Below are 20,092 nucleotides of genomic sequence, written 5' to 3' on the forward strand. Positions count from 1 at the left end.
ATGAATATAAAATACAAAACACCAAGCACTGGGAAGGTGTTTTAACCATGTATTTTAGCTGGCTGATTGATTAATTGCATTTAAACGAAAGATTATTCACACTTAGTGCTTCAATGCTATGTATTTCTCCTTTTTTCAGAATTATTAATTAGGAAATGAAAATTTTAACAATTAAGGAAATCTTGGGCATCAGGGAGGACTTTTTTTTAAAATTTAAAGTAAGCAGAATGGATCATAGTGTAAGAGATAGGAAACTAATTAAGATTAGTAGACTCTGATACTGAAAGGTTCTCAAGAGAACCATTCCATCCTCCCAGGCTACTACAGGTAGATACTGCATTGCTCTCTTCCAGCAATGAAACATCAGTAAGTCTCCCGTCTGTCTGAGTGCTTTTTAGTCTTTCTGTCTCTGAGTAGGCAGGCAGTAGTTTTCCAAATGTATCCTATGCACTGGTCTTTCCCTTCCCTCTCACACCCTACCCACCTTCATTTCCCAGATATTTTTAGATATCAATATCAGTATCAACATCTGCAGAGCAGTTCTCCAGGCGACCTTAGGTTAACCTACTTCTCACCTGTTTCTGGCTGGTGGTTCCTAAAGACAGTTGTAGAACCTGTTGGGAATGTAAGGTCCTGAGAAAGAGGGCAACGGCTGGAGCAACCCAGGTTCTGTCAAATGCATATTAGAAAACAGGATGTCCAGGGCCGGTGCCGTGGCGCAGTAGGTTAATCTTTCACCTGCGGCACCAGCACCCCATATGGGCACCAGTTCTAGTCCTGGTTGCTCCTCTTCCAGTCCAGCTCTCTGCTGTGGCCCAGGAAGGCAGTGGAAGATGACCTAAGTGCTTAGGCCCCTGCACCCGCATGGGAGACCAGGAAGAAGCACCTGGCTCCTGGCTTCGGATAGGCACAGCTCTGGCCATTGCAGCCATTTGGGGAGTGAACCAACGGAAGGAAGACCTTTCTCTCTGTCTCTCTCTCTCACTGTCTGTAACTCTACCTGTCAAATAAATAAATAAAATCTTTAAAAAAAAATGATGTCCTTCAGTGCTTTAACCCAGCATATAATGTTACCCCAGTTTATAAAATCCAAGAGCACCCTTTCCCAAGGCCCCTCTGGTACAAGATGGGAAAAAGCAGTCAAGACTTCATAAGTCTTGGGCAGCTTTTCTGAGAGTTGGGTTTCTAGCTGGCAATGCTGTCCCTTACTGTCCATGTGTAAGCAGTATGTTTTCTCTTTTACTAGAGTGCACTATGAAACTGCTCCAAATATCTATATTCATTTTTTTAAATTTTTTGACAGGCAGAGTAGACAGAGAGAGACAGAGAGAGAGTTATAGACAAAGAGAGACAGAGAGAAAGGTCTTCATTCTGTTGGTTCACTCCCCAAATGGCCGCTACGGCTGGCGCTGTGCTGATCCGAAGCCAGGAGCCGGGTGTTTCCTCCCGGTTTCCCATGCGGGTGCAGGGCCCAAGCACGTGGGCCATCCTCCACGGCTCTCCCGGGCCACAGCAGAGAGCTGGACTGGAAGAGGAGCAACCAGGACTAGTACTCGGTGCCCCAACCGGGACTAGAACCCTGGGTGCCGGTGCTGCAGGTGGAAGATTAGCCTAGTGAGCCACAGCGCTGGCCCTACAATATCTATATTCATTTTATATAGAGAACTTTAAGTTTTTATACTTTTAGTTCCCATATTTGATATCCCAGAATATAGTTTCATGCTCCTAACATGAGTTATTCAAATTTCTGTGTAAGGATAACTTTTCTTTGTAGTAGGATCAGTGCTATAAAAGTTTCTTACTTAGAACCAAGTAGAACCTTTTGTGTCATAGGAAGACTAAAATCCTTTTTGGCCTTTTCTTTTATCACAGAAACTTCAAAAATAATAGCATGAGCTCTAGCTTACCACACTATTATCTCATTTTTTTCCTCCTTTTCCCATTGAAACAATGGGTTCTTGGCATAAGGCAAATGGTTTCCTCCCATAACTCATGTGTATCTCTTTAGGACTACAAGTCTCTGTAAGACAACCTTTACCTTTCAATTGTATAGCTACTCTCTATAAGGCAGCATTGAATAACCAATGTTCCGTGGAGGAGTTGTTGATCATGAAATGAATGGCTTATGGGGTACAGAGATGTGGTTTTTCTTCTGCCCCATGGTAGCTAGGCAAGACCCGGGTTGCTCAGAGTTTGTGAACTCTGGTTCTCACTATGTATTACTTTATAAGTTTTTTTTGAGGATGCTTGAGCCATCTTCAGGTTACAGGTTGATCTCGAGAACATTGGGTTTAGAATCAGACACAGGGGCTGGCACTGTGGCGAGGTGGGTAAAGCTGCCACCTACAGTGCCAGTACCCCATATGGGCATCAAGTAGAGTCTGGGCTATTCCACTTACAATCCAGCTCTGTGCTGTGACCTGGGAAATCAGTGGAATGTGGCCTAAGTTCCTGGACCCCTTGCACCCACATGGGAAATCTGGAAGAAACTCCGGGCTCCTGGCTTCGGATCAGCCCAACTCCGGCTGTTGCAGCCATTTGGGAAGTGAACCCTGTGGATGGAAGACCTTTCTCTTTCTCTTTCTCTCTGTCTCTGCCTTTCTGTAACTCTGCTTTCCAAATAAGCAAATCTTTAAAAAAAGAATCAGACAAAAAATTAGACGTGAGGAAGTGGTGTAATAAAGGCTTCTTAATTTATTGGAAAGGAAACTTAGCTCAGTTTTTAATAAATAATAGACATTTGGACTCAATTCTGTTTTGAGACAATAGCTTGAACCAGTTGAAGGGATCCATTTTAGTCAGGTGGTTATTGATAAGATAAGAAAAATATTCTACAACTCAGCTCTGAGGGACTTTGTATTACAATTTGTGGGAAAAAAGTCTCCCTCACTGGAACTTACAGAATCCAAGGAATCAAACTATCTTGGGAAATCATAGAAAGTCCTACAATGTTTGAGAGGAAGGCACTCATTTGCTTTAAAGCAAGGCTTCTCAGTTCCAACAGTACTGACAATTTTGTTCAGATTGTCTTAAGACAGACATGGGCATGGAATTATGATGAGGATATTGGGCACTATACCTTCCCCTGTTTGTGACCACCAGTAATGTTTCCAGCTGTTGGCAAGTATCACCTGTGGGGAGGAAGTCCTTCTTCTGATGAGACCATGCTTAGGAGCGGTGAGCTGCAAAGCCAGCATCACTGGGGACGTGGTATCAGGGGTAGAAGAAGCAGCAGCTGCTGCTGACTGAGATGGCCACATAGTGGAGGTGACAGTGACCATAGCCATAGTATCAGGAACAGCTTAAATAGCACCGAGGGAATATGTGAGCCGCAAAGAACACTAATGGGGCAAATAAATAATACACAGAACTTGGGAATCCCCCTAATTATGCTAGGTGAGGTTCTGGAATCAATGTCTGTGGCCTTGACTGACAACACGTTTCCCTCTGTGCAGTAGTGTGGCCTAAGGTGTGAGGGTCAAGTGCTCTACTTCATGGCTCATCCACTGACCAGTAAATGTGTAGGAAACCTGATTCTGTCAGCACCAAATATGCCCTGCTAGCTTATGTTGAGCTGATTACTTTGTGAAAAAAGAAGTCTTAGAAGATGCTCTGAAAAATAGAGTGGAAGTTATCATTTCATAAGGAAAATTTACATTTATGAAAGAAACCTCCATTTACAAGGATGTCTCTCTGTAACCAGGAAGAGTAAGATAACTAAATCAAAAGAATCTTATAGCAAGGAGAAGACTTAAATTTGCACAGCAAATCTTATTTTTGTTTACTTTTTCTGTCACCTTCCATAACTGGCCTCCCCAGTTTTATGGTACAAAATATATGCTATGAGATATAAAATATTTTATATACAATAAATATAAATGATATTATTAAATATTGATTATATTGATTAAATATGAAGTATCTTTAAATAGAATTTATGTCAATTGGATGTAAATTTAACATATTTTATATTTTAAAATATAAATATTTGATATGTAAAATATATAATATACATATATAATCTCCATGACTAAAGTATTTCAGCCTGGATTCTAAGCCACTGTATTAGTCTGCTTTCTGCTGTTACCACAATCTTGAGACTGAAATTTTTAATGAACAGAAATGTGTATCCTGTGTGTCTGGAAGTTCAGCGGTCCCCGGTCGAGGGGCCCGCCTACAGTGATGTGTTCCTTGGTTTGTGGAGGGGCTTACACACTGTGACATCCTTCGTGACGTGTCACAGCATGATGAAAGATCACATGGTGAATGCACGCTGAAGAAGCAATGGTTGAAATGTATGCTTCAAGCTCCTTTCTAATGGAGAATCCATTTGTGAGGGCAGGGCCCCTTATTACTGTGTAAACACCTCCCACCTGTCCACACCCCTGCATTGGTGATTAAGTGTCTAACACATGCATTTGGGGGGACACATCCAATTCATAGCAACCACTTCTTTGACATTTTCTTAGTTCTCTGAGGTGACTCTATGTCTGCGTGGTGCATTTGTGTAAACAAAGTTCAGTTGACTTTTCTTTTGTTAATCTCTTTTGTCCCAGATAAGAACTCAGAAAAGCAGAAAGAAAATTATTTTTCCTTCTCTGTAAATACCACCAGATCCTGCCAGTGTGTTAGGGACTGAGGCTAAAACTACTGACTAGGCCATTGTACAGAATATAGATGCGCAAACCTGTAATTTTCATGTATGTTAATAATTGACATCTTGGTGACATATATAAGGTAGTAAGGGAGATCAGGTTTAATACCCCAATCTGCTAGAGGAAATCAGGGAAGGGTTTACAAAATATTTTACACTTAACCTGAGAGTGGAAGGATGACATTTGGCAAGTGGATTTGGAAAATACAAAATGGGTACTCAAAGTTAGAAGAGCAGTGTAGAAAAAAGCAATGAGTTGTTTCTTTTTGATGGACAGTCTTTCTTTTTTTCTCCTTGCATTGGTATTTTAATTGCTTCTCCAAATGAGTCAGTAAATATGGAGATGTTAAATGAGATGAGAAAACATATTTACATAGCTCTGAAGAAAAGTACCAATATCCTGAGTCAGTACAGAGCTTTAAAAATAAAACAAACTGCTTTTATCCACACTGATGTGGGGGAAATGAGGATGGATGTTCTAATAATAGAATAGGAAAATATCTTAATGCAATACAGTTCTTTAGGCACCTAAGTGCCTGTCATATTCATGCAGTCATCTCACAGGATCTTCGTTAACTCCTGCAGAGTCGGGGACAGAAAAAGCAGAGGAGCCTACAACAAGACAGATGTTGTGGGTGACCTAGCATCCCTGCCTGGGAGAGATGCCTGCACGTTTGATCCCCACTGTTTTTATTCTGCCCTCCATGATGTTCTCTTCCAATAGTAGGAAAAGAACAATACGTAAGTCTGAATGTCAGTCAGGTTAAATTTTATAATAAATTCGTATTTTACATATTTATAAGCCTCAGCTTAATTTCCAAATCAGTTTCCCCACATGCAAGATATTTACTTACAAGATGTACAAAGAATGAAAACTTAAGTGCACAAAAATTAGAAAGCAAAAGAAAAGCCTCCCAATGTTAAAAATTAATTAGGTTTACCACGGGTTGTCATGTTTCTATGTCAACCTCAGATATTTTCAGGCAATTTTCACCATAAAATTGTCTATCACAATATCTATTTTAGAAGAATTTTTACAATGGAATTCATTTATGCTAATATTCTGCCTCTAGGTATATTTCTATATTTGTTCAAAAGAGTTTTGAGGCCCTGTCGCATAGTTGATTTTCCCTCTGACAAATGTAGTTGCTAATATTGAATAAATAAGTTGTATTTTCTCACCTTCAAATTGATTTTTTTCCCTTTAGAAAGAGCACTGGCTGCCATATGGCAAAATATATTTAAAGAGTTTCAGGTTTTGATGCAAATTATAAAATGTAAATTTGGATCTAATTGCCATCTCTTTGTCATTTCGGCTTCTCGTGCTCAATTTCAGGGATGTAAGTTCTAGGTTCCCAAAATTTTTGTGCCAGACTCCTGGAAACAGGCTCATTCTGATCCCTGCCTAGGGAAAGCTGAAGGCACGTGCAGCACTCTGAGTTCTTTCCCTGGTGCTGCAGCAGAGCAGTTGTGTAGGTTGCTGCACATAACTGTAAATACCACTAGCCAGGAGTCAGGTGTTCTGCAACAGAAGCAGAGAGGCTATGACACTGATGCTGTGAAGTGGTAGGGGGACATGGGAGTATTGTCTGCCCACATACCTTCCCTGCTGGGAACACTGATCCCTTGGGCGGTCACTAAAAAGACATGATCCAGAACACTTGTTAGCAAATCCCCAGCCCCTGGTGTAGAATCCAAAGAAACCTCCAGTGGCTATGACTTATTCCTCCACTTGAGAGAGAAACATTGATTTCTCATTCTGTAAAAGAATAGTTAATAGGAAGTTTCATCTGGAGCCTCCAGACACAATAGCTATGGAATTTCAAATAGAATTGCCAGGATCAGATGTAGATTTTCAAAGAAACATTGGAGACTTGGTTTTACAATTCTAGAAATCTCTTATCCACAAGAGGAAGATAAAACGTTGCAAGAGTGAAAACTGAAAGAACATCTTAGAGGTGATTCATTAGGTGAGAGAGCCATGAGAAGTGGAGGAGACAGTGACTTAGTTAAAGGCTTAGTGATGTGACAGACATGTCAGCAAGACCATTGGAAATGCCTTGACAATGTTCTCTGCAGCTAGGCAATGCTGAGGGTTGGTGCCCTTCTCCTGCCTGTACACAGCAGTTGTGAAAAGTTTCTGCACTTGCAAAGTGACTGAATTTCTTTGGTAATTGTGGTTCCAAGGCAGGTACCTTCCAGAGAGCAGATGTGCAGGCAGCAACAGGAAGTTCAGCCCGGATATGTGTAAGAGGCATATCTCATACTGTGGCACCAGGGCAAAGGGACCCTAAAGTTACAGGAGCAGGTGTTTCACCAGGGTTATGCTGAGTGACTCTATCAAAAGAGTCCTGGCACCTAGGTACCACAAAATATGTCCCTGGACTGTCGAGGTAGAAATGAGAACAAGATAAGAAACCCATTCTAAGGCCAGCGCTGTGACATAGAGGATAAAACTGCCACCTGCAGTGCAGGCATCCCATATGAGCGCCAGTTCAAGTCCCGGCTGCTCTACTTCCAATCCAGTTCTCTGCTATGGCCTGGGAAAGCAATAAAGGATGGCCCAAGTGCTTGTGCCCCTGTCCCCGTGTGGAAGACCTGGAAGAAGCTCCTGGTTCCTAGCTTTGGATCGGCCCAGCTCCAGCTGTTGCAGCCATTTGGGGGAGTGAACCAATGATTGGAAGATCTCTCTCTCTCTCTCTGCCTCTGCCTCTTTGTATCTCTGCCTTTCAAATAAATACACAAGTCTTAGGAAAAAATGAGCCCAATCTGCTAATCTCTGAAGACATGTATTTGTGCTGGGCTGGACTGAAGGGATCTTATTTTTTTTTCCAAGATTTTATTTATTTGGGAGGTAGAGCTACAGAGAGAGGGAGAGACAGAGAGAAGGGTCTTCCATCCATTGGTTCACTCCCCAAATGGTTGCACAGAAGGTCTTAAAGTACAGCCAGAACTTGTTGTCATTGGCAGTAGGCCCTTTGGGGAGGAGTCTTTGAGAATTTTTAAAGTGAACTCTTAAGTACATGGTTGTAGATGAAATCTAAGTACTCACTGTGATTTATGGAAGAATAGATTCCTTTATAAGATGCCATTTTACTCAAATTCCTAGTTCCTTCTGTCTCTACTTCCTTTCCTTTCCCTTTTCCTTCACATTCCCCTTAAATTGGAGTCCAAATGTGCACAGCCGAAGAATTCAAAGTTAGGGTGAAAAAATGTTGGTGAGCTAACGACTCCAAAATTTATTTTCTTTTTGATAAGTTTCAAAAGCTGTGCACTTTTTTTGCCATGTTTGTGACAGCACCTTTGTTTTTAACTTCAGTAATGAAAAATGCCTATAAATATTTTATGATACATGACTTTTGAAGAAAACTTGGGGACAATGTCTGCAACTACTGGAGCACTAGCATTTTTAAAGTCACCACTCTGGGTCGGCGCCGCAGCTCAATAGGCAAATCCTCCGCCTAGCGGCACTGGCACACAGGGTTCTAGTCCCAGTTGGGGCGCCGGGATTCTGTTCCAGTTGCCCCTCTTCCAGGCCAGCTCTCTGCTATGGCCCGGGAGTGCAGTGGAGGATGGCCCAAGTGCTTGGGCCCTGCACCCCATGGGAGACCAGGAGAAGCACCTCACTCCTGCCTTCAGATCAGCGCAGTGTGCCAGCCGCAGCGCGCTGGCCGCGGCCGCCATTGGAGGGTAAACCAACGGCAAAGGAACACATTTCTTTCTGTCTCTCTCTCTCACTGTCCACTCTGCCTGTGGAAAAAAAAAAAAAAAGTCACCACACTCTGAGTTTTGGGTGACAAGTACTTCAGATGCTCTCCAACCCAGCTCTGGATAACAGATGCAGGAAGTGTGGAGTCTATTGTGGGTCATTAGAAGTTGGGTACCAGAGTTTTACTGCATGTGTCAAATTCTGGGCCTACATCACACATCTGCATTGATAAAAACTCCCTGTAAGGGGTGGGTATTAGGTGCAGCTGTCAGGCTGTAGTTCAGGATGTCAGCTTCCCTTATCAGAGTGCCTGGTTCAATTCCTAGATCAGTTACAATTCCAGCTCCTGCTAATTCTTGCCCTTGGAGGCAGCAGGTGATGGCTTGAGTGCTTGGGTCCCTGTCACCCACATGGGTGACCTGGATTGTCCAGGTCCAACTGTTGCAGGTATTTTCTGTGTAAACCAGTAGATTAAAACCTCTCTCTCTCTCTCTCTCTCTCTCTCTCTGTGTGTGTGTGTGTGTGTCTTTCCAATGAAATGAAAATAAAGAAATAATTGAAAACAAAAATAAACCCTGTACCTAGTTTCCTTGTCTGCAAAATAGGGTTGGTGCTAGTACCTCATAATGATTGCTGAAACACTTAGATGAAAAATGTATTTAAAGTGCTTTGGTAGTGACACCCAAAAAAAGTTCGTTTGTCTTCGTTCTGTGGCATCTTCTTTCTCAACCAGGGAAGGTAAGAGATAAGGAACTGCCTGGCAGATTTTTGCAAAATTTGATCTAATGGAAGAATGAAAGGAGAAATCTGAGGATTCTTCTTAGAGTCAAGTGGCCTCTAGGGGTTGGTATTTCCCTCTGAGTAGAAATCTGGGGCTGCGTGCCACACAGACGTCTGCAGGAGGGCGCTGAGTGATTTTTGAGAAAGGACAATCTTTGTGTTAACCCAGTGAGTGGGAGGTTTCTGGATTTGCCTGGTCTTCCATGACTTATCTGGTCTTCCCCATGTAATGCTGAATCTTTGTATCTTATATTCAGCTTAGAAATAACTTGTACTTTTGTTTCGGGTGAATGATAGTCTGCTGCTTTCATTATTACTTCCATGGGAGGGTAACGGGGCTTTCAGTAAAGTTCCAGCTAACAGCTCTAGGTGCTTTGTGTTGGGTTTGTAGCTGCTGTGCTACAAGCGCTGATTGAGGTCCACAGGATGGACTGGAGGTACAAGCAGCTGGGTCTGCCCCAGGTTAAAGAATGAAAGAGAAACTAGGGTTTGGATCTGGCAACATCTGTTTGAATTCTTTCAGAGGGGCCAGATTGGAGCTGCTCGAGTTCAGAGATTTATAACTGAATTTGCTCCTTGCTGTGCCTGGCAGGTCCACTGCTCAATAAATATTTGCCATATAAATGAGAAATTCCGAAGAGAAGAATGAAATGGGCTTTGGTGAGGGTACAGAGTTGGAAGATTTAAGGAGGTGGGAAGGTCAACTGTGCAGAATGAGGAAGATGTTCTAACGGACAGGAATAGGGCACGGCCTGCTCCTGCTGAGGGCAGCGTGGAGGGCAGAGCAACTTCGCAGGCGTCTGTGGAGGAAGACCCTGAAGTTCATCAATGAGAGGGAGAAGGCAAATGAAAAAGAAAAGGAAAAACAGTTCTCGTTTTTAATGAACTCAGAAAATCTACATAAATTTGAAATCTGAGATAAGAGAAATAGTATAGATTTTGCAACAAGGGAAGAAACCAAAGAATCAATAGAGATGAGGTTAAGAGCATTTCCCTGGGCCAAGAAAGATGAACATCCATGCAAAGCTCCTGAGGCGCCTCCATGATCACAAAGCATAAGACAGACACCACATTTACCCTAGAAGGCCACAGTGAACAGAGGAAGAGAACAGTGCCAGCAGCAGGGCCAGAGAAACACAGGTGGAAAGAAATGGGAAAAGTAGTTTATTGTGCTTATTTGGTAATGTCACAGAGTAAATGGATAAACTATTTTCCTTCCTTTCTCCCTCCCTCCCTCTTGCCCTCTTTCCTTCTTTCTTGATATAGTAAGCTCATGAGATTCATTTTAAATCTAAAGCATAGAAATTTAGCTTTGCATTGAAACCTATGAGCTCATGAGGCCACGTGTGTGAAATGGCTTTAATGAGTACAAGTGCAAATGTCAACAGTGATTATGGTGGCAGGTTCAAGATAGAGGACCCTATTCCTCACTAGCTCTCAGAGAAGAGGTGTCTTGGGTTAAGTTCACAGCAACCAGGTTTTTTTTTTTTTTTTCTATTGCAAAAACTACTTCCGAGTAAAATTGTAAAACACAAAGCTGAACTCCAAAAAGGCCTCTGGGTACAATATCAGCAGTGCGATGGTTTATGGAAATACGCCGGGCAGCTGCATTCTGGCTGCCTGCCTGAATCCAAACGTCTCTCCCCTGGGTCTCTGACTTGGCCTGACTAAACTAATTTACTCAGCCCATGAGGGGCACCATTCACATCAAAAGAATGTGTCTAAGTAGATATAATGCGGCCTTCCCCTGTGGTCAGTTTTGCTTTGCTCTAGACAGGAGCTTGGCTGCCTTCTGGAAAGATGTCCTAACTTCACTGTTGAGCCAATAAACCTGGAATAATGTGAACTGGCATAAGCTTTTAAGTAAGTCTGCTGGAGAGTGAGTGGCTGCGGCAGGGGCTTAGCAGGAGTGAGTGCAGCAAAATACTGGAATTGCAGTTTCTGCCAGGCCAGCCCTTCATGGAATTCTGCAAATGGGATCACTGCTGAGTGGAATTATTGTGTGCAGGTTAGGGCAGCAGCCATTCAAGTCTGCAAGACACAGTTCAAATCTGTGGCTTCAGTCTTTAGGCACTTGGCAAGTTCTTTAAATTCTCCAAGCCAATTACCTCATAAATGAATTTAAGAAAATAATACTAACCCCAGTGGGTTTTCCTAAAGTTTAAAGAAAACTCATATGCAAAGCCTTTGTCTCACAGTGGTTTTCCACTCTGGCTGCACATTGGAATTAAGGAGGGAGGGGCTAAAGCCATCCCCAGGCATTTGCGCTTCAGTTCAGACAGATTTTTCACAATCTCTGGGACTGGGACCTGGTTCTTGTATGTGTGGGAAGCTCCCAGGAGATTCTGATGCATCTTAAGGGTTTAGAACTACTGTGAATCTAATAGTGTGCACTGGAGAAAGACTAACCCCAGAAGGAAAGTTGTGATGACAAATTGCAGGAAAACTTCTTTCCGTAGCACTTAACACATAGTAAACCTTAAGGAAAGGATGGCATTTTTTACTTATCCTAATTTTATTAAGCCATATTTATAATGATTTAAATTGAACCAATCTGTATGCAGTAAAGAATATAAATTAGAAATTTTGCTCCAAGGAGTTTCAAATGTGATAACAGAAAAGTGTATCAAATCTTAACTGTACTGGACTAAAGGAGTATGATTTTTCTAAGTACAGTGTCAAATTGCTGTTAAAATCAGTCAACATTCATACTTTCGCATGAAGCTAACTTTCTTGATGGAGAGGCAGGAGAGTAGAGGGCCTGTGGGGGTGATCTGAGGCTGTCAATCATATTCCAGTCCTGACACCATCATCTATTCATTTATTATCCATGTGACTCTGGGCAGGTTATTTTATTGCTCTATGACTCAATTTCTTCACTGACAAAAAGGAAGATAATAATACTACCAGCATTGGAGTGTTATGACGAATGTGTAAGTTAATGTAAGTAAAGAACTCAAGACAGAATCTGGCAGTTACTGATTACAAAGCATTAGATACTAGTAAGCAAAGAGTTTATTTTAGGCCGGCGCCACTGCTCAATAGGCTAATCCTCCACCTGCGGCGCCGGCACACCGGGTTCTAGTCCCGGTCGGGGCGCCGGATTCTGTCCCGGTTGCCCCTCTTCCAGGCCAGCTCTCTGCTATGGCCAGGGAGTGCAGTAGAGGATGGCCCAAGTTCTTGGGCCCTGCACCTGCATGGGAAACCAGGAGAAGCACCTGGCTCCTGGCTTCGGATCAGTGCGGTGTGCCAGCCACGGCGGCCATTGGAGGGTGAACCAACGGCAAAGGAAGACCTTTTTCTCTGTCTCTCTCTCTCTCACTGTCCACTCTGCCTGTCAAAAAAAAAAAAAAGTTTATTTTAGATGCCAGGCGCTGTAGCATAGTGTGTAAAGCTACCACCTGCAGTGCCGGCATCCCATATGGGCACTAGTTTGAGTCCTGACTGCTTCATTTCTGTTCCAGCTCTCTGCCAAGGCCTGGGAAAGCAGTGGAAGATGGCCCAAGTCCTTGGGGCCCTGCACCCAGGTGGGAGACCCAGAAGATGCTCTTGGCTTTGGATGGGAGCAACTCCAGCTGTTGCAGCCATTTGAGTAGTGAACCAGCAGATGGACAACTTTCTGTCTCTCTGTCTCTGTCTCTGTCTCTCTCTGCCTCTGCCTCTCTGTAACTCTGCTTTTCAATTCAATCAATAAATTTTTAAAAAAGGGTTGATTTTAAGAGTAAGTTTGGTGGTATAGTTAAGTTGCTGCTTAGGATGCGTATTTCCTATATGGAGTAGCTGGATTGGGGTGCCAGCTCTGCTTCTAATTTGTGCCTGCTAATGTGCACACTGAGAGGCAGCAGGGGAAGGCTCAATGACTTGCTTGTCTCCCTGACACCCACATGGGAGACCAAAATTGACTTCTCAACTCCCAGCTTTCATCCCGCCTTGAATGTTGCAGGAATCTGGGAAGTGAAGCAGCAGATGGAGAATTTCTCTCTATGTCTGTGGTGCTTGCTTTCTCTCTCTCTCTCTCTCTCTCTCTCTCTCTTTCAAATAATTTTTTAAAAACAGAGATAATTTTTAGATTTTTTTAGTTGTTCAAGATCTCTGTGTTAGAAATAATTGCAATTTAAAAAATAATGTCCTAGAATTCTCAAACTCTGATATGCCTCAGAATCACCAGGAAGCTTATTAAAAATAAGAATTCCATGTGTATCTGATATATACAAAATTCAAGAACCTCTACAATTATAGAAATACTAGGTGTATTAGTCTGGAGTTTCCAGAGAACCAGAACCAACAGAAAACATATGCATAATCAGATACATGATTTACTCTGTGGGACTGGCTCACATGATTCTGGAGGCCACATCCAAGATGTGCAGTCATAAGCAGGAGAGCCAAGGGGCAGGAGAGCTGACTGAATCCCAACAGGAGGAAATCAGCGCCCAGCCTGAAGCCAGTTGGGCAGAGAGCAAGTGTTCCTTCTTCCTCAACCTTTTATTCTGTTCAGGCCTTCAACCAATTTGACGAGGCCCAACTTGCTTTATTTGATCTACTGAATCAAATATGTATCTCACCGAAGAACACCCGCACAGACAGAAAGTGTTATGTAACCAGGTATCCGGGAACTATTGGCCCAGACGGGGTTAAATATAAGGCAACCATTGCACTCAGACTAGGAATCAATATGGGTAATAGTCCCATTGCTGCAAATTATCTACTCTTAGGTCCTGGAGAAAATCATCGACTGTTCTCTGCCTTTTATTTTTAGTAAAATGGGGTTGACAACTTGCTGTAAGTCATTGAGTTTTTGAGCAGCAAATGACAAAAGCAAAAGAATGTACACCTGAAAAAAAATCCCACTTTTCTGAAATACTTTAGGAAGTTAAAAATATTATCTTCTTCTTACTGTATAATGAAACTTTGCTATAATTATTTGGATACAACTTGTTTCAGCAGTATGCAAAAAGAAATAGCAGCAAGTTTTCATCACCATTTCTTATGTAGATCTGATAGCCAGAGCAAAACATAGCTTTGAGACAGAAAAATTAAGAAAAATATGAACATATTATAGGGTGAAGATTGATATCTTTTCTTGAAATAGAAATTTAATAATTGCAAATTCAAAAAATCATTTTAACTTTCTGTCCTGTGATTCAAAAATGGAAATATTGCCTACCTACTGTTGAGGAAAAATGACAGCAAGCAAGATATTAATATAAATGTAAATTGGGGAGCTTTTAACCTTGAATGTCTCATATTCCCAATTCACAACTAGAAATGTGACGTAGTAAAGTAATATAATTTGAAAAGCCATACTTTCCCATAATTTCATGTCAGAACTTACCCAGCAATTCTAAGCAGCCTTTGCTTTTTATTGATAGATAACCCAGTCTCAATGATAAGACATGTTTAGATAATTTTCCTCTTTGAAACCAATGTCAAACTAATTGTACCTGCACTATAGGAAGAGCAAGGATCCTGAAAACAGGAGGGTGAGAAGGTTTTCCTCTCCCATTCAGAGAGAAAAGTAGTTTAGTCATTTAGAAATTGTTATCTAAGTACGTTGTAGGATTCCATGGCAAGGAGAATTTCAAAGCTGCTAGGAAATTTCCAAAAGTTTTCTCCATTTTTTCTGCATCCTCTGAAATTACCTGTGGGCCCTAGAGCCATTCTTACAAATAATTAGTCCTTGATGGGTGTCGTACTTTGATGTAATTCAAGGTCTTACCTGAGAAGGTGACTCATGACTTGTGAGTCCCCTTTTGCTCAAAGGCAATTATGTTAAGAGTCAGCTGGCTTAGATCCTAACCACTGTGCAGAGGGTCAGCCTGCAGTAAGCAGTACAGATAAGATTATTGCATCAGGAGAACTCCACTGAGGAAAGTCATTTCTCTCCCAAACTTTCCAAAAGAAAGAAAAACTTAAAAAAATAATAGAACCACTAAAATTATGTTAAACCCTGTACATAAATTGGGATGCACAAGCTAATAGTCTACTTCACAGCAGTGTAAGTCAAATTTACTAACATAGAAAATTATTAAAAATAATCTGTTAAAAATCACTGATAGTGGGGCCAGCGCCATGGCTCACTTGATTAATCCTCTGCCTGCAGCGCCGGCATCCCATATCAGCGCTGGGTTCTAGTCCTGGTTGCTCCTCTTCCAGTCCAGTTCTCTGCTGTGGCCCAGAAAGGCAGTGGAGGTTGCCCCAAGAGTTTAGGTGCCTGCACCCACATGGGAGACCAGGAAGAAGCACCTAGCTCCTGGCTTCGGATCAGCACAGCTCTAGCCGTAGTGGCCATTTGGGGGTTGAACCAACAGAAGGAAGACCTTTCTCTCTGTCTCTCTCTCTGTCTAACTCTGCTTGTCAAAAAAAGTAATTTACAGTTACTCCTATGACTGTGGAAAGACCTACACATACCCTCCATATTCCATACACATTCCTCCTCTCCAAGTATTAGTCATGATGCACCTTTGGAATTACAGAAATTACTATTTCCATCATATAATACAATCAATGTTTATTGATCTGAAATTTATTTAGTCATTAGAGGATGTCAATTTAATACATTTTATTGAAAATCCTGATATATCATTTGATTTTGTTTTTATTTTCTATCAACACTATTTTATAACAGCATTATATTTGTAATCCTACTTATGGGATTGTCAAATGTGCATAATTTTACTGATTTTGAATCTTTTACTTAATATTTTAATCATCAGTTGTGGTTCCTTTTTCTTTTATTTTTTCCAAATTCTGAGTTACAGTCTTTCTATTTTTTAAATTTTATTTAAGATATACAAATATTCATGTATTCCACATACACATATTTAGGAACATTAGTGATACTTCCCACTCTACCCTTCCTTGTGCCGAGCTTCACCCTTCTGCCTCTATCCTCTCTTATTCCCTCTCTTGGTTTTTATAATGATATACTTTCACTTTATTTTATACTCATGAGATTAATCCTACATGCAGTAAAGAGTTCAACAAATAGAAGGAAAAAAATGGTTCCTCAAGAGTAGAGACAAGGGCTGTAAACAATCATCAAATCTCAAAATGTGTATTTCGCTCCTACACATTACATTTTTGGTACGCTATTAGTTACCACAGACTAGGGAAAACATATGCTATTTGTCTTTTGGGGACTGGCTTATTTCGCTAAGTGTAATGGTTTCCAGTTGCATCCATTTTGTTGCAAAAGCCAGGATTTCATTCTTTTTTTTTCTTTTTTGATTTTTTTAAGGAATACAAGTTTCATAAATATTATTTTAGGAATATAGTTATTCTTCCCACCATAGCAGCTCTCCCACCTACACTTCCAACCTTTTTCCCACTCCCTATCCTCTTGCCATTCCCATTCTCCATTAAGATTCATTTTCAATTAACTTTGTATATACAAGACCAACTCTATACTAAGTAAAGATTTCAACAGTTGACACACACACACACACACACACACATACACACACAATTGAGAACTGGTTTTACAGTTAACTCTCAATCCAACTCATTGAGTACAGAGGTCATGCATGGGGAGTTAGTACAGCCTGACTCTTGTTATTAATTTAACAATTAATACTATTATGTATGATGTCAGTAACCACCAAGGCTCTTGAAATGAGCTGTCTAGGCCATAGAAACCTTTTGATTCCACAAACTCTGTCAGTATTTGGACAAGGCCATAAGCAAAGTGGACGTTCTCTCCTCCCTTTAGAGAAAAGTACATCCTTATTTGATGGCCACTTTTTCCACTGGGGTCTCACTCACAGAGATCCTTCATGTAGAACATTTTTTGCAACAGTGTCTTGGCTTTCCATGCCTGAAATGCTTTCATTGGCTTTTCAGCCAGACCAGGAAGCCTTAAGGGCTGATCCTGAGGTCAAAGTGTTACTTTAATTGTCATTCTATGATTCCGTTGTATGGACTGCTTCCCATATTGGACATTTTCTCCTTTTAAATTCTATTATTATTTTCAGTATTCCATAGTGTATATATGTATATATACCATAATTTCTTTATCCAGTAGTCATCAGCTGATGGATATCTGGGTTGATTCCACATCTTAGCTATTGTGAATTGAGCTGCAGTAAATATAGAGGTCCAGATAACTCTTTCATATGCTGATTTCTTTTTCCATGAATTAATTCCCAGGTGTGAAATGGCTGAGTCATTTGGTAGATCTATTTTCAGCTTTCTAAGGTATCTCCATACCATCTTCCATGGTGGCTGTACTAGTGAACATTCCCACCAACAGTGGATTAGGGTACTAACCTTTGAAAAGGCAAGCAACAGAATTCACTCTATTTAGCTCTGAAGTTCTCTTTGTACCTCTTTCTTGGAATCTGAAAAGGTGATGACCTCTTTATATTCAAATTTTATTGCAGTATTTCAAAGAATCTTATGGTTCCTGAAAAGGTGGCAAATTAACATGTGACTATTTTTTTCTGAAGCTGCTATCCAGGAAAGGGTAAAAAAGGGAGACAGAGGTTGGTAGAACTTATGACTTAATGAAAAATTAAGAAAGTGTAGGAAAGTTTTTGTAGGAAAAAAAGGCAGGGTTCTATGGAGTCCTAAAATAGCAGGGAGGAAGAGAGCAGGGCCTTTGCATGGACAATAATCTAGGGAAAGCTTTCCAGTTCTCACCTTCTTTTCCACATTTTCTGCGACATTCACAATAACATTCACTGCCACTCAGAGCTCAAAACAGTCCAATAGTAGCCTGGGTCTGTGCCTGGACCTGGGCCCTGGGTGGAAATTGGATAACTGTGTTTTGATGCAAGGGTGTTTTGTTTATGTTGCATGTCCTGAACAAAAGCATTCATTTCCTAGCCCTTGGGATAGCTGAAGGCTGACCACTCAAAGGTGAGCTGTCAATAAGACTTTCCTCAACTGAATGCTAAGCTCTGTTTCACAATCTGCTTCCTGGGGTACCAACCTGGTTGCAGTTTGATCTGCCCGCTCTCCACTATCTCCATGCCTTGAGCCTGGTGATTATAAATTAAAAATACCTATTGGGAAAATGAATTAAGTGTTGAAGGGAGTTCTGAGAAGCTGGATAAGGGGAAGTTTATTTAAGCATAAACCAAAAGTTGTTGATCTGAATCCAAGACCAGAGATTCTGAATAGTGGTGTTAAAGAAGTACATTAAAGTCTCATATTTACAAGGAGTGTCAGAGGACAAGAGAGGGGTTTTTGATGGACAAAAGAAGATACAATAAACTATGATGATCTCAAATCTCTGAACTTGAGTTTTTAAAAAAAAAGGTTTCTAGCTCTGGTTGATCAAATCAATCTATTTGCTCCTTTAACTTTGTCGTTTGCTTGCTCTGAAATATAGATTTGAAAATATCTCTATAATAGCATATTCTTCAGTAAATGCTACACATATTCAAATTCATAATTAACCATTTTGTTAAGCAACTAAAATGCTTTTTTCCAACACCTTGCACCCCGAATAATAGAAGCAATTTTGTGTACAGTTCCTAAAGATTGTTATTTTCCTCAGAATTAATCGTAGATACCAAACTGTTCTATAGTCCCATAAATACAAAAACCACTGGAATGAAGGAGCCACCCATCTCATCAAAAAACATTCATACAAATGATGGAGTGTTAGGTCTGATTACCTCTCACTTGCATTTTTGCTGGTGGTGCTGTCAAGCCAAAAAGGGATTGAGGATACCATACCAAAGCCCTTTACTTAAACAGACATTGCTAGAGTAGGTTGATGATAGCAAATATAACATCATCACCAGGTTATGGTAGGCTCTGTGAGGTCCCTCTTTCTCTAATGGGCTCCATATAGATGATCTGCCCACTCAAGTAATTAGGTTTCCATGGCTGAATACTTCTTCCAAACAGTACCCAAAAAAGATGCTTTTCATAAACCTCAAAATGAATATTCAGGAAAGTATTCTGTGGGTATGACTAAGATTGTGGTATACATTTGGCTGCATATTTTACTAAACAATAAATTTTAAAATATGCAAACAGATATATAAAAGTATGGCACATCTCTAGGGCTATTTGCTGAAGGCTTTTTCATTTGTATAATAAAACATTTGGGAGAAGTTAAAGCAAATTTCTAAATGTTCAATTTTTTCCTTTTAAAATCAGCTTCGAGATACAATTTACATACAGCAAATGCACTCATTTAAAAGGATAATGCCATGAGTTTTGAATGTTTAAATATAGGATATTTTGTTTGCCCATTCATGTACTGATACATATTTAGGTTTTTATCAGGTTTTTGGTAATAGAAATAAATTGGTTAGTATAAGTCTTTATGTGAACACATTTTAAAAATTTTATTTTAAACATTTATTTTAGAATAATTTTAGATGTACGGAAAAGTTGCAATGATAATATAGAGTATTCTTTTACATCCCTAACCCAAGTTCCCCTAATGTTAACATCTTATATAATCATTGCATATTTATTGAAACTAAGAAAGTAACATTGACACAGCACCAGTGACAAGACTTCATTCAGATTTCGCCATGGAAAATGAACTGATGATCTTTTTGTGCTCCAGGAGTAACTCTAAATTTCCATATTATATTTGGTTGTTTTGTCTTCCTAGTTTCCTCTGATTTATGACAACTTCTCAGTCTTTCCTCTATCCTAGACCTGACGATTTTGAAGAATACTGGCTAGATATTTTATAGAATATCTCTCAATGAAGGAACATTTTCTTCTGTTTTCCTGTAATTAGACTGGAGTTATCTGTGTGTGTGTGTGTGTGTGTGTGTGTGTCTGAAAAAATGCTAGAAACCCTAAGTGCCCCTCTCCTGGCATCATACTGAAGGTACATGTTATTAACATGATTTACCACTGGCGGGGTGACTCTGGTCATTTAGTATCTGCTAGATATCTCCATTGAATAGTTGGTATTTTCTCTCTCCTATAATTCCAAAATGGGTCCAGGTGGTGTAAAGAGCTAGATTTCTTTC

The sequence above is a fragment of the Oryctolagus cuniculus genome, chromosome 1 (genome assembly GCF_051225735.1).
Source record: "Oryctolagus cuniculus isolate XC-2025 breed Fujian yellow rabbit chromosome 1, ASM5122573v1, whole genome shotgun sequence".
In the NCBI taxonomy this organism is placed as follows: Eukaryota; Metazoa; Chordata; class Mammalia; order Lagomorpha; family Leporidae; genus Oryctolagus; species Oryctolagus cuniculus.